Here is a 14,489-nt window from a genome sequence, read left to right as displayed (position 1 = left end):
GGCAGAAGGGGCTGATGGGATGCAGTGACCGGCCCATCTGTCGGGACATGGACATGACACATATGGCTGCACATCTTCTCAGCATCTCTCCACTGTCCTGGTCACTCCCACCTTGGAATACATTAAATAGCCTTCTAAGGAAACGCCATTTGTTTCTGAAAAATGCCATTTATTAATCTATTAGCATTTCGTTTGAAAACAATACTGCTAAACTTTCAGTTTCAACACTCTCTCATCATGGTAGTTTGCGAATTCATATGAATATGAAGTAGGGTTAAGCATAGGGATGGGGTTCGGGCTCGACTTTCATGCTCAGTTTTTTTCTAAGGGCACATTTACACGGCAATGATGTACTAAAATCAGAACAGTTTTTTGTTTGCGTTTTTGAAAAATTTCAGATGACAACATTTTCAAAATTATCCCCGTTCACACTAATCCACAAAAACAAGTAAAAATGTTATATGCCAGGCCAGTAGTTGGCGATGTCACTTTGTAAAGAAACTACGAGCCTGCGCACATATGCATTTTTCTACAGTGCCTAGACCAAGCACATAAGCTGCGTCCAAATTCAGAGGCTGCATCCTTCTAAGGTCATGAAAGGTCAGAGCGATATATTCATATTCAGAACAGTAGGAAGAAAGACAGGACAAATCTATGTCTGATATTATTACATCAGTAATGTAGTTGGATGGAGGACAAAGCGATTAACAGTCTGAGCAGATTGCTAAACATCAGCACTTTTATTCCTTTGTCCATGTGTGTGTGCAGCGTTGCAGACAAAAGATGGTGTTCTTCATGTCTCATTCTTTTGAAACACCCAAAAGCATCCAATAACAACACATTAGTAGTACATTGTGCAGAACCAACCAATCCAAAATGGTGATTTGTTTGTGTGCTTATTTTAGCTTTAGCTATGTCATAAATTCTACATGAATTGAACAAAGAAAGATGTACTGTCTTTGTGAGGACTGTTTCTGTATAGTGCTTAATCAGCATTCGCTCATTGTTTTTTTCATTTAACACTTTGCTGCTGTGTATGGATATTCATTAGAAGCAATTGAACGATATTGATACTGGATTCAGCCAGTAAGCCATCAGGACTGTGATTTATTGGTGCTTATTAGAGAGCATTGATCAGTATTGAGTTGAGAGTTGGTGGAGCCATGTAGCTGTTTGATCATGCTAGCTGCTCTCTATAGCGGCCTGGGAGTCATTAACAGTGCAATAATAATTTGCTTTCAATGAGTGTCTGTCTGAATCAAGACTTTTTCTTCAGCCAATAAAGGATTTGTTGAGTGAGTGTTGCTTCCCAGTGATTGATGAACACGAATGTACGCAACCATTTTCTGAATTATGAAGTGATGACGATGTGAGTGATGCTTGATGATTCTGGATGGTTTCCAGGGTGTTGTTATGTGGTTGCTAATAGGGTTTTCTGCATGGTTTCCAGGGCGTTTCTATGCAGTTGTTTAAATGTTCTAAAAGGTTGTTGACACATTACTGAGCAGTTGATAGGTAGGTGGTTTGTTATACCATTGCTATGAGGTTACTATGGTGTTCTGGGTTGTTGCTTACTGCTTCAAGTCTTTCCATCCACCTAAAAAAATGCCGCATGGAAACGTCCAGATATGCATACATTCTGAAAATGTGCATAAAAACCTTTTGTGCTCAATTGAGGCGGATACATTTTTTTATCTGACAAGAAGACATATGCATAAACTATGATGGAAACACATTTACCGAATAAATACCTCGATGCGCAACAAAAAACTCATGTGACTTTGCCTCAACAGTGGATGTGATTGGATAACCAGTGGAGCAATTTTATTGTACAGCGTCTGAAATGCCTGAGACAAAGTCTGTCATCAAAGTTTGGCTTCCCCGATTGCAGCAATATCCATTTTTATTATAGATATTTTGCACCAATTTCTAGGAAGTGATGATTTTGTTCGCTTGAACACATGGGATGGAAACGTTGCTTTATTCACAAATGTTTTCTATAATATTCCAGTTTTGTGCATAAGTTAAATATGCAACATTGGATGAATAGCTTATGATATCATGGTCCCTATGTGAGTGGTCCCTTTTTTCAATGAGGGTCTATGGAATTTTCTTGCCCATTTTTCACCAGAAAAAAATCATAAGCATGATCGCTTTGAAAACAATAGCTTCTACAAATGTTTGGGGTCTGTAAATTCTACATAATCCCAAATACAAGTATGAGCAATACTAATAAAAGTGATGCTTTTGCATATCTGACATACTGAATGTGGCCGTAATTATTTGGTCATGCTTCAAAAATGTGACTAATTGCAAAAGATAATGAGAAAATACTTCACTGACAGAAAAAAGGTCCATTGCCATCTAGCAGACCTTTTCATCCAAGCTTAAGTCCATTTTATAGTACGCTAATTGCAAACAATCCCGCTGGAGTAACCGAGGTTAAGGACTTTACTTAAAGACACAGTGGTGAGCAAAAGTGGAAATCAACTTTGTGTTTCCAGGGTCACAATTTCTTGGGATAAAATCTGCATTTCATTTAAAAGCCCATGTCTTCATGAGTAAGAAGGATTAGAAGGTTTCATCCTTCCCCCTTTCCACAACCTTGTGTGTATTTACTGAATTATTGGGCTATTACCGAGTGATTGATTGGTGTCCCACAAGATGCATGACATTACTCCCCCTGCATCATTGATGTACAGGGCCTCCCTACAGCCTGTAACGCCATTCCTGGAAAAGCTGGTCCGAGTTTTTGGAGGAGGAGTAGGGTTGAGTGCTTCACTATGGGTAGTAGAGGCTATTGACTATTGGAAGGCTTTGTATTGAGAGAGCATTCTGGGAATGGGATCGATAGATCAATGAAGAGAATTGTCTGAATGTCTTGAATTCCTGTAGAGTGGTCCTCCCCATGGACCCACCCTGTCCTGGTGAGATGGCCCATCTCTCTGGGGTGAGTGGCTGCTAATGTGCTAATGTGCCCTGCTTGACTTCTCCCTAAAGCCAACAATGCCCTCTACTCCTCACTGTTTGACAAACATATGCTGGAGAGACAATGGAAAGGGTGGGTGGGACGTGGATGAGTTGAGGTATCTTCAGCTTGAGTTAACTTTGAGGGCTCTTGGTGGGAAAGATGGTGTTGTTAGTGTTAACCATTGTTCTGAGTGAAATGTGAATGTTTTGGACTATGAAACAGAGGCAGGCAATGGGAGGAGATTCTGAAGCTCCCCTGGTTGTCTAAAAGGCCAAAGGGCCCGTCATTCTCTCGGGCTATAATGAATATTGCATAAGTGCAACAGATTGTGGGGTGTCTCCAAAACAGAGAGATTATCACAGAGGAGCACAAACACAATGCAGAAAGCTTCACTGACTTTGCTATTCATGAGTTTTATTCGTCAGAGACTCACATCAGTCATGAATATTAAGAGGATTAATCAGACAATGACGTGTTACGGGAGGACTAGTGACTATCTATCTATCTATCTATCTATCTATCTATCTATCTATCTATCTATCTATCTATCTATCTATCTATCTATCTATCTATCTAATTATCCATCCATCCATCCATCCATCCACTCATCCATCCATCCATCCATCCATCCAGTCAGTCCCATCCATCCATCCATCCATCCAGAAAGGTCTGTCTTAATTCTGTGTCCACACTAAAAATACCAAGGTCCAGAGATGTTCTTAACAATTTAGAAAATTAGCCACTTCCAGTCAAGGCCTCCTGCATGACTAAATGTTTTTAGCACAGCAATTTGCAACTATTTTGGTGTAATGTAAATTATTGTCCTGTCTTTGATCCTCCTTGCTAAAATGCAAACACAAGCACACGCACACACACACACACACACACACACACACACACACACCACACACACACACACACACACACACACACACACACACCCACCCACCCACCACACACACGCACGCATGCATGCACGCGCGCACACACACACACACACACACACAATCACAATCACAATCATTTCCCCTATGTAAATACCAAACAGTTGTTTGGTCCCACTGTGAGAACACAGACAGAGGAAGCAATAGTCATCTGGCAAGGCAACAGCTGTTTTCTTTGGCCTAGTTCTTGGTCAGTATTAACTTGGACTGTATTACAATGAATGCAACCCTCAAACTTAATCAAATGGAAGGGGTCAGTTGGAAACTATTCTCATTCTAATCTGAAGAAACACGCAAGCAATGCATCAGAAAGACAGTTGAGAGGAGATTATGTCATGATGTGCCTTTCAGTTGTAAAAATGGTTGTGCCCTTGTTCAATAAGAGGGTGAGCTTGTGATTACTACTAAAGTGAAAGACTAGTTTTGTCTTTTCTCTTGTACCACTTTCTTTTATAACCTAGAATTTTTATTTGCAATATGGGAGACTGTGGGGAATCTCACAAAACAAGACCCTGTAAGTCTCCGTAAGTTTTAATATCAGCAACAGTTGTAAAAATTCCCAAACCAAAAGCTGCAGATATTTCAATTATATATAGGCTCTAAAAATGCTATGTCATAACCCAAATATACCTCATATGGCAAGATCTAAATTGAATTGTTTTAGTCATGTAAAACATACTACTGCTACTGTTATGATTGAACTAAAAAAAAATTACTTTTTACTTTTTTTTTTTTAATTGCTTACACACTAAAAGTGGTACTTGAGGCCAACTCAGTGAAACCATTCCCTCATACCTAATAAACTCAATGCTGTATCAAAATTTTCACCCTTGTATTTCTTTTTACTTTGTAAATATATACTGAATATGCATATAAGTCGTCATCTTGATTTCTATAGCGCTTTATACAACACAGATTGTTTCAAAGCAGCTTCACAATAGTAACAACTTCAAATTCTGCTGTAAAGGAGCTCTAACAAGCCAATAGTGTCATTATTCAGCTCAAGTCAGTTCAGTGTTGATTCAGTTTAGTTCAATAACTGTAAAGTTCATCAATTGTACAACAATTGTGCATACATACTGTAGTCTATATACGGTGTATTTGTGCACATGCATGTATTCCTGTGCACTCCTCTGCACACGGAACAAGCAAAAGACACAATATAGCGTTTTACATTTTTCACATCCATGTGTATTTGTGCGTACACATGTCCTTTGATGGTTTGTGTGTAGAGTTACTATACAAAAACAGTTAAAATAGTTTTGTGTGTGATGTTTTGAATATTGTGTGCTTGTTTTGCGGTGTTGTGTGTAGAGTTTAGAGAAAAGGAGCCATTGTTTGAAAAAAAATAACTGTAAATGTATTTTTTGGTCAGTCTTTGAGGATAAAATGAGTAGCTAATTATAGCCTATACTTGAACCCTCTTTAGCATTCAATCTAATATTTGATTTTGAGGATCAATCTTTACATAATGTCAGTATTGAATTGATACTTTAATCTGCACTTACATTCTATGTGGCTAAATCTTTGACATAATTTTGGATCCACAGGTAGCCAGACAATCAACGCACGAGCTTTCCCACTGGCTCTGGGCCAGCAGGACATCTTTATGTTGAACAACTGCATGTATCCTCTTACAATGCAAACGTGTTACAACCTGACATTGAGCTGATGTTTGTGGGCATTGCTGAAACTCTTTATTTCATTCAGAGGCCAGATTGCTCTGCCATTATATATGCAGTGTTGATATACAAGGGTCCAGCTCTTTGAAGAGGGCATCTTTGTCTATAGGTCATGTCAGGTCATCTGGACCTTCCTGGCTCAACACTGCTCTTTGTGAGAGCCTGCTAATCTTGATTTTGAGCAGACTGCAGGCCAGGATGCGCAGCTTCTCTGTTAACACCCGCTGCATTCCAGTAGGCCATTGCTGAAAGGCCGTTCCTTTGTTGGAATGGAGGCTATTTATCCAGTTAGCTGTAAAAAGGGGCACATGAGATTAACCAGGAAATCAATGTGGGAAATAAGGCTTACATATAGTTGGCTTCTATGATAAATGTCTTGTGATGTTCCTCATTTAGATAAAAGTTAATGATTAAAGAGGGCGAGTAAATTATAACAGAATGTAATTTTTTTTATATAACATCTCTTTTTACCAGTGCAACAATCCATTATATGCATATCTTGTTTTTTCTAGGCTTTTGAAGCGTCATTAATTTATTTAAAATTTAAATTGTGAGGCTCTCGGCACGGTTTTGCCATGTTAATCATATCCATGACCTTCACTCATATTACCAGTGTAAGATTTCTGTATGCAGAATCTGGTTTGTTAATGAAAGTTATTCTGACCTTTGTGGTTTTGTGGCTTTTTTGCTGGCAGTTTGATTAATTTTGTCAGGTCATATGAGGATGTCTGCAATCCATTTTGTAAATGAACAGCGGTCTGTTTGATCAAACGAAGATGGCATCAAATCAATGATGTGATCACTCTTTTTTGGCTGCTGCATGGATTTCCAGGAATGCTGAGGAGGTAACCAGGAGGAAAGAGGTTCCTATCATGTACAGACGCACCAGGGGACGTCATTTAACCCAATCTCGGTCTCAAATTCCTTCCTGTCCCTTTTTTTTCATAGACCTTTATCATTCACAAACACATATCCCAGCAAGCAATAGCCGTCATTTCACCGTCTAGGTTAACTATATTTTTTATAGTTTATAGGCGAGATTTTTTATCAAATTTGCAGATGATACTGCATTAGTTAGTCTCCTTCAGGGGGACGAGGACAGTCATGGACCTGTTTTAAATTAATTTAGTTATTGGTGTGACATGTCAAACCTTCACTGAAGGAGTCATCAGTGAGTGTGACCACTATTAAAGGGGAGCCAATTCAGAGTGTTAATGAGTATAAATATCTTGGGGTCTTGGGGTTGTCTTTGATCACAAACTGAGGTGGGATAAATGGACTGAGTCTGTAAACAAAAAAGGACAGCAAAGACTATACTTCCTTAGGAAGATGTTGTCATTTAATATAAGCTTCTCAATCCTTAGAGTGTTTTATAATTATTTTATTGAAAGCGTTTTTACAGTTTGTATTACTTGTTGGTTTGGAAATGTCACAGTGGAACAAAAGAGTTCGCTAAGGAAAGTCTTGAGTATTGAGTATAGTAAACTAATTGTTATCCCTTTGAGAGGTCTTGAACAAATTTATCAAACCAGATGCCTTAGTAAAGCAACAAAAATCATATCAGATAATAGGCATCCTCTGTTCGATAAATTTGAGAGATTACCCTCGGGTCGAAGATTTAGGATGCCAGCAATTTTTAAAAATAGGGGGAAAAAGTCCTTCCTGCCACAGGCAGTTAAATTGTTAAATGGAAGATAGTGTTGTTGTTTACTGAGCGGGTCTCAGTGATGATTCGTGTGGGGTTTTTTTTTCTCTCTTTCTTTTTCTGTATTTATGTATATTGTTGGTCTTGTATGTACGCACGCTGAAACACAAGCAAACAAAATTTCCCTAAGGGGATAATAAAGTAATCAATCAAAAAATATATAGACCAAAAACAGTCTGGCTATAAGTAACCCACATCTAGCCAAAATAACCTTGAATTTGGTTACACGTCGTTTTTGCCAAAGTAATGTGCGAGATGTATGATATTCCATCATGTAAGCAAAGTCAACAGTGGTTACAAGGTGTTTGGTTTAATTTCTTTGACATATTCTCTAATTGATGACTAGTCTATTCTTGGGTTATGGTGAGACGTCTATAAAATTATCGCTGTCAGCCCAAATTTTGCCTTGTTTTAGCCTAGACGTCAGGGCTGAGTTTGGATGGTTATTCAACGGATAAGCCCTACATTTGGGTGCTTTCGACAAAAACAAATTATTATTCATTTAGTCATTCCAAATTTATCTGAGAGCTCATATTTTTTCTGTTGGAGATTTTATTTGAAGAGTCTTCATGCAGCTCTTGTCTGTAAAACATTGACAGTGGCTGTAAAAGGACAAAAACTCATAAAATAACAGTAAACTTCATAAACAAGAACAGTAACAACCATAAACAAACCTTTAGAAGACATTTACACTTTGATGAGTTAAAGTAATGTAATAAAATGTTATGTAGTGAATGTTATGCCATAACTAATTTATCATATATAGGCTATATATATCTATATACACACACACACTCAACAGTCACTTAAGGTACATCATGCTAGTACCGGTTTTGGACCCCCATTTGCCTTCAGAAATCCCTTAATTCTTTGTGGCATAGATTCAACAAGGTGCTGGAAACATACCTCAGAGATTGAGCTGGTGCCATGTGATTGGCTGATTAGATATTTGCTTTAATGAGCAGTTGAACATGTACCATATAAAGTGGGCAATGAGTGTATATGCAAACAAGTGTAGTGTAATAAAGAGAAAAGAAAAATGTCAATATGTTAATAATTTAAGAAATCATCCTATCAATGGTTACATTTTATTCTGAAAAAATATGTCAGTGTATAGCCAAGTTTTTAGTCTGAGGAAAATCACATAGGTTCAGTTTGATTGATTGTGATCATTTCAATAGAAACAGTTTGATTACATTAAACAAACATGGACATTTGCCACATGATTATTCAACTGATGAGGTATTTGTTGAGCACAAGCTGTACAGGACTACTTTTTTATTCTGTTTTGAATTCACATTTTTATTTCAGTTTTCCACATAAAATAAATAAATAAATAAAACTGCACACACATTTGGAATGACATAAGGGCGAGTAAATAATGACAAAACATTCATTTTTGGCTGAACTATCCCTTTCAAATCAAAACAGTGATTTCACAGTCAAATTATATGGTATGCCTCTAATAAGCTGTGAGTATGTTCAAGTGCTTAATTTGTAGATGTAAATCCGTATGTGTAAGCAGGTGGGTGGGTAACTGTTTGGCAGACTGCAAAGACCAAGACTGCAGAGCCAGCAGAGGATCTCGGAGAGGAGTGGGTGGGGATAAGCAAGGGCCAGCCTGAACCAGGATATGGAGGAGATGGCTTTGTAATCACTCCCTTCTGTTCCATTGAATACACATATGCACAGTCAATTCTACATAGTAACAAAAGTACAAACCTTTTCTAACATGCATGATCGTGTACAACAACCCTAGAAACTCGTAGTTTGAGCAAAGTCTCCTAGTTCCAAGTGTTCAGCAGTGCAAGAAGAAGGCTGCGTTAAAATGCATATGGCGGATGTTGTTGGCTACTGATTTGAAACACAAAGGGAAAAAAATATGTATGAATAGAGAAAATTCAAGAAAAGAATAGATGAGGAAAGGCTGTATATATGCTCTAAATTATGTATTATACAAATAAAACAAAAACGCTCTGAAAATATAAACAATTCACATCTTTTGATTGACAACAAAGTATGTGTTGGGAGAAATGCAGTTACAAAGGAAGTCATTGGGCCCCTCATTGAACATTTGCAGCATAGACTTCCATTATAATAAGGCTATTTTTGTCAACACACACACACACACACACACACACACACACACACACACACACACACATATATATATATATATATATATATATATATATATATATATATATATATATATATTAGTTGTTTATTCATTCATTAATTCACTTTCACATAATATGCAGTTTTACAAAAAGTCACATACACAGTTTTTTTTTCATCGACACTTTCCATTGATCTTACAATGTTTTTTTGTTTTTTTTTAAATATTACCTTTCATGCAGTGTATAGCTGCCTGTGAATGTAAAAGATCTGCAAAATTTTAGCGATCAATGGTAATTGGTGTGTTTTGGGCGTAACGTACAATAAACCAATCAGAGTCTCATCTCCCATTCCCTTTAAAAGCCAGTTGCGCCCGCGCCATGGCGGATTCGCTATTTACATGGCGGAATTTGCATTAGCGAGGAAACGGATCTGCTTGTGCGCAAGGTTAAAGTGTGCGAGCAGACCATCTCCGTGACAAAGTGTATGCGCGTTGTGGACCAGCACGTGAAAATGATAACTGCATCGGGCTGAAATTAGCAAAAGACACTTGTGTCGTGCCTGGCGCTGCATTGCACCAGATGTATAATATTGCCCAAAGAGTTTGGTTCAGGTTGTCGACATGTCAAGAAGATGCTGTTTTCAGTGCTGCAAATCCACTTTGCATGCACTTCAAAAGGACGAGGACTCAGGCTGGAATTGATACAGTGAAACCGACGACAATTACAACAGACTGGGTTGTCTGACCAATCAAAGCAGAGTAAGCCCGCGAAAAGGAGGGGTTTAGAGAAACTGAATCTTCGAACTAACCGTTTTCAGACTCTTTGAGACATGAGGAGATGTGCAATTTATATTACGAGAAAACAAAAACTGTTTTTGACCTTGGATGCATGTAAAAATGACCTCCAAAACAAAATTAGGAACCTTTTAAATAGCATAATAGGGGAACTTTAAGATGTTTTCCTCATTGGAACCATTGGGCTGGTCTCCACAATGTACACAAAACCTGAGCCGCAAACACACACGTTAAAATTTAAGTTATGAATTTGATGCTGTGCTTCCTCTTTTACTTTTTTATAGGGTGGAAAGGAGAAGTGTCCATTGGCTGCAACAGACATGCAAATCCTGTCTCAACTGAAGTTTAAAAAAGACAATATCCTATAGTAATATCCTGAATGCTTTGTACCTGAATAACCCAGGCAGAACCTGAAGAGTACCTTAGTACAGTGGTCACATGTCATTACATTCTTATGCAAATATGAATTATGCAAAATTAACTAAAATTGCAAGTATACTGCAGTGCAACTTTTCAGTATATCTGTATTTTCCTGCTCATATGCAAATACCTATACTTCAGGGGAACAATATCTGAAACGGCAATAAACGGTCAAATACTTGCTGCTCACTTTGTTTATTTAGAAGCATTTCTGTCACTGCCAGATAGTGGTTATGAAATCTTTTCACTCAGTGGCTGTTGTGAAATGCACCACCTCTCTCTCTTCATCTCGATCTATCATCTCTCTCTCTCTCTCTCTCTCGCACGCTCTTTTTCAGTCTCTCTCATCCGATTTCTGCTGCCAAGGTACAGTTTGCAACAAGTACACGCCGTACCCAGAACTGAGCTGACAGCCGGCTTTCTCCCAGGGCTGAGTCTTGGAAGAATGCGGTAAAAAATCCTACATCCTTTCCAATTAATGAGCATCTATCAATCAAAGGGGCCATGTGACCCTCCCACTCACATTCATCCCTGCTGGTCAATAGTTGCTGCTGGACAAAACCTCCATGGCTGGACCTCTCGTTGGGCTGCTTATATATTCATGAGAAGCATGGAATTGTTTCTGAATATCATTCTTTGAATTTAGTGCAAAAAATCACATATTCAAATCCACAAACACACAAGAAAGACTTTAAAAGGAACGTTGGTACAGGATTTGCAAACAGATGCTACATGGATGAAATAGCAATGTTCCTGCACTATCAGTGTTTGTTTTGTTCTCAGATGCTGGTCAGGCATCAGCAGTGACTATTGCTTATGGATACCTTCATTTATGCAAGCACATGGCCATAAACATCTGTGGATTTGCTGTGAAGCACTAAACGATTCAAAAACCTATGCAACTCTAAGAATCTTTTCCAAATGCATCTCACACTGCATCACCATCTGAATCATGCAAATGTTATAGCACCTATTAAATTATTAGAGTTATTCATCACAAACGCAGGGGTAGGCAAAATATAACTTCATTAAAATATAACATAATAATAGGCTACTTAAAATTCCAGTGGAATGCAAAAATGTATGATAAAATATTTTAATTAAAAACTAGTTAATTTACATATTGTACCAATAAAGAATATTTAAATAAATATACCTTTACCAGAATCTGCTTTCAAGCTGAGAAATCTTGGCTCTCACTTTTCCTCTGACATCAATCTCACATACATCTCAAAGTGATGTCAACCCACCCACAAACAACCCTCATTTGCATATGTACACAGCAGGTGATGGGTTGGCTGGGATTGGCTTGTGCATCTTTTAAAACCCAACCAATGGGAAGCAATAAAGAGTCACCAGGAGAGCTATTTAATAACCTCAAATTCGAAATCACATACTTCCTTGTGGGCCCCTCCTGGAGGAGGGATTTAGGTGTATTTAATGACATCTCATTTGCATATGCATAAGATTCCTTCAATCAGCTCTGTAAAAAAGTGTGTTATTTTAATGGAAAAATAAAAGTGCAAACATTGCTGAATTACAATTTACATTACATTTAAAAATACTTCTTTCTTACATTTTACAATACTTTTACAGTATTTAAAATGGTTTTAATAGTTATTTTAAATATACATTTATATTTTGAAACAGTGTTAAAATCATATTTTTAAGCAAAAATTATGTTAAGAGGCATTCCCAAAAGCCCCTGTATTAAGCTTAATACAGTTAAACAAGCTATAATTATAACAAATAATGAAAATTTGTATTTAATTTAAAGACTACTTTTTATTTTTTACAATAAATTTACAATATTTAAAAAGTATTTTAAATATGATTTTATATTTAAAATATTTTAATATATTGTTAGAGTCATATTTCTTTTATGAATTAAAAATATGAATTAACTTACCATTTATTTCGCATTCCAGGAAGCCTCTGTATCACTTCCTCTTACATTTGTGTATTAAGTCTTTTGTGTCGAATTATTTGGTACACCTTTTATAATCATATACAATGAAATATTATATACAATTCTAAAAGGCTGTTTTTAATTAATATAGTAATGTTACAATATTTTGTAACTTTTAAATAGGCCTACATTCAAATATTGTTGGAATAATATTTTTAATAAGTAAAAATATGAATAACCCTATCGTTTAGGGTACGTTTACATGACAACAATGTCCTAAAACGGGATTTTTGTTTTATTGTTTATCACGGAGACGTTAAAAGTATAATTTTTAACACAAACCTGTTTTAAAAGTTTGCATTTTCAGGCCCCCAAAATACTGTTGTTGTGTAAATGAATGGCCAAAACGCATAAAAAGTGTTAAATATTTAGTTGAAAACGGTGTTATGTAAGCGCCCCCTTGCTAGATGCATCCAGAAGTCCCTGCATGACCCATCACAGTTCTGTATATTGAGTCTTTTATATCTTTAATTTTTTAACACATGCTAAATGTAAACAGTCTATGACTGTTATGCATTTTTTATTGTCAAGTGAAATAGATGTTCTTTATTTTTGCTGACTTGTCTGTTGCTGCCAGTTGTCCAGATTTGATTAAAGGGTTCTGGGTGGGGCAAAGTGTGCAAGATGCTAATAGATCAAAGGGACAGGTATCCACCCTGTTGGTCAAGAAGATCACGGGACCTTGACCTTTCATTAGACCTATAGGGAGGATTCCCTGCTCTCTTCCTCATGTGATTAAAAAGGCATCAGGTGGTATTCAACCTGCTCAGTCAACCTATTCGCTCAAGGGTCAGGCTACGGGGAATTCATGATGCCAGCCTTTGATAGGTGCACTTCAGTAAGCATTAGAGCAACAAAGAGAGTTTAGATATACAGAGAATGTTGGAAGACATTTTTGTGTGTTTATATCACCACATTTTTGTGTGTTTATATCACCACAAATGTATAACATATTAAACCCATATCTAACCATCACATATCGGCCCATTTAACACTACAGCAGCATGTAAAGAAAACAAGAAAATAAGAGAGAGTATTTTTTTTCCATTCATGTTTGGCTACACTGTAAAAAGTGATAAGCTGCAATTGTTACCTTAAAGAGCCATTTCTACCTGATTTAACCCATAACAATTTGTGTTGCTGGTATAAATTAATGTATTAGGTTGATTCAACAATGCTAAACAATATTTTTTTACTTGAATAAAATCAGCTAATTTAAATGTCACCATTTTTTTCAGTGTACGAATGGTCAGAGAAACTTTTCTGCATCTGATAATTAGTTTCAGAAAAATATATTTTTTTAAGAAACTGAGTGCATGCACATGTAAAACTGATCTCCATGCAGGTTGTTGTGAGCAGTCGCCAGGGCGTTGCTAAGGCATTTTATGTGCCTTTTAGCATGTTGCTATGTGGTTGCTAGAGTATTCTGGGCAGCTGCTTATAGGCTAGAAATGGCACTGGACTCTTCGTCAGTGTGTTTATTTATTTATTTATTGCACAATTTATGCCATGCCAGAAGAAAAAAGTGTTACAAAAATAATAATCAATGGCCTAAGCATAAAACAGGCCATAACATAAATAGTGAAGCTATGGCCTTTACTGTATATTTCTAATTTCTCCACTGGTGACCAGTGTACACCTTTGAGGGCAAACTTCTTAATTAGCACCTCTAGTATATGATAACAGCATGCTAATGTTTTAAGAACCTCTGCCAGTCTACCGACAAACACACACACTCACACACACACACACGCACGCACGCACGCACGCACGCACGCACACACACACACACACACACACACACACACACACTTCTTCAAGGCTTTGTCCCCACTCCCCAGTGACACAAAAGCACCAGCTTCATTGCCTGCAGGTCATCCTTTT

The sequence above is a fragment of the Abramis brama genome, assembly GCF_963993115.1.
Source record: "Abramis brama genome assembly, chromosome: 12".
NCBI lineage: Eukaryota > Metazoa > Chordata > Actinopteri > Cypriniformes > Leuciscidae > Abramis > Abramis brama.
Note: the sequence above shows the minus strand (reverse complement) of the source record.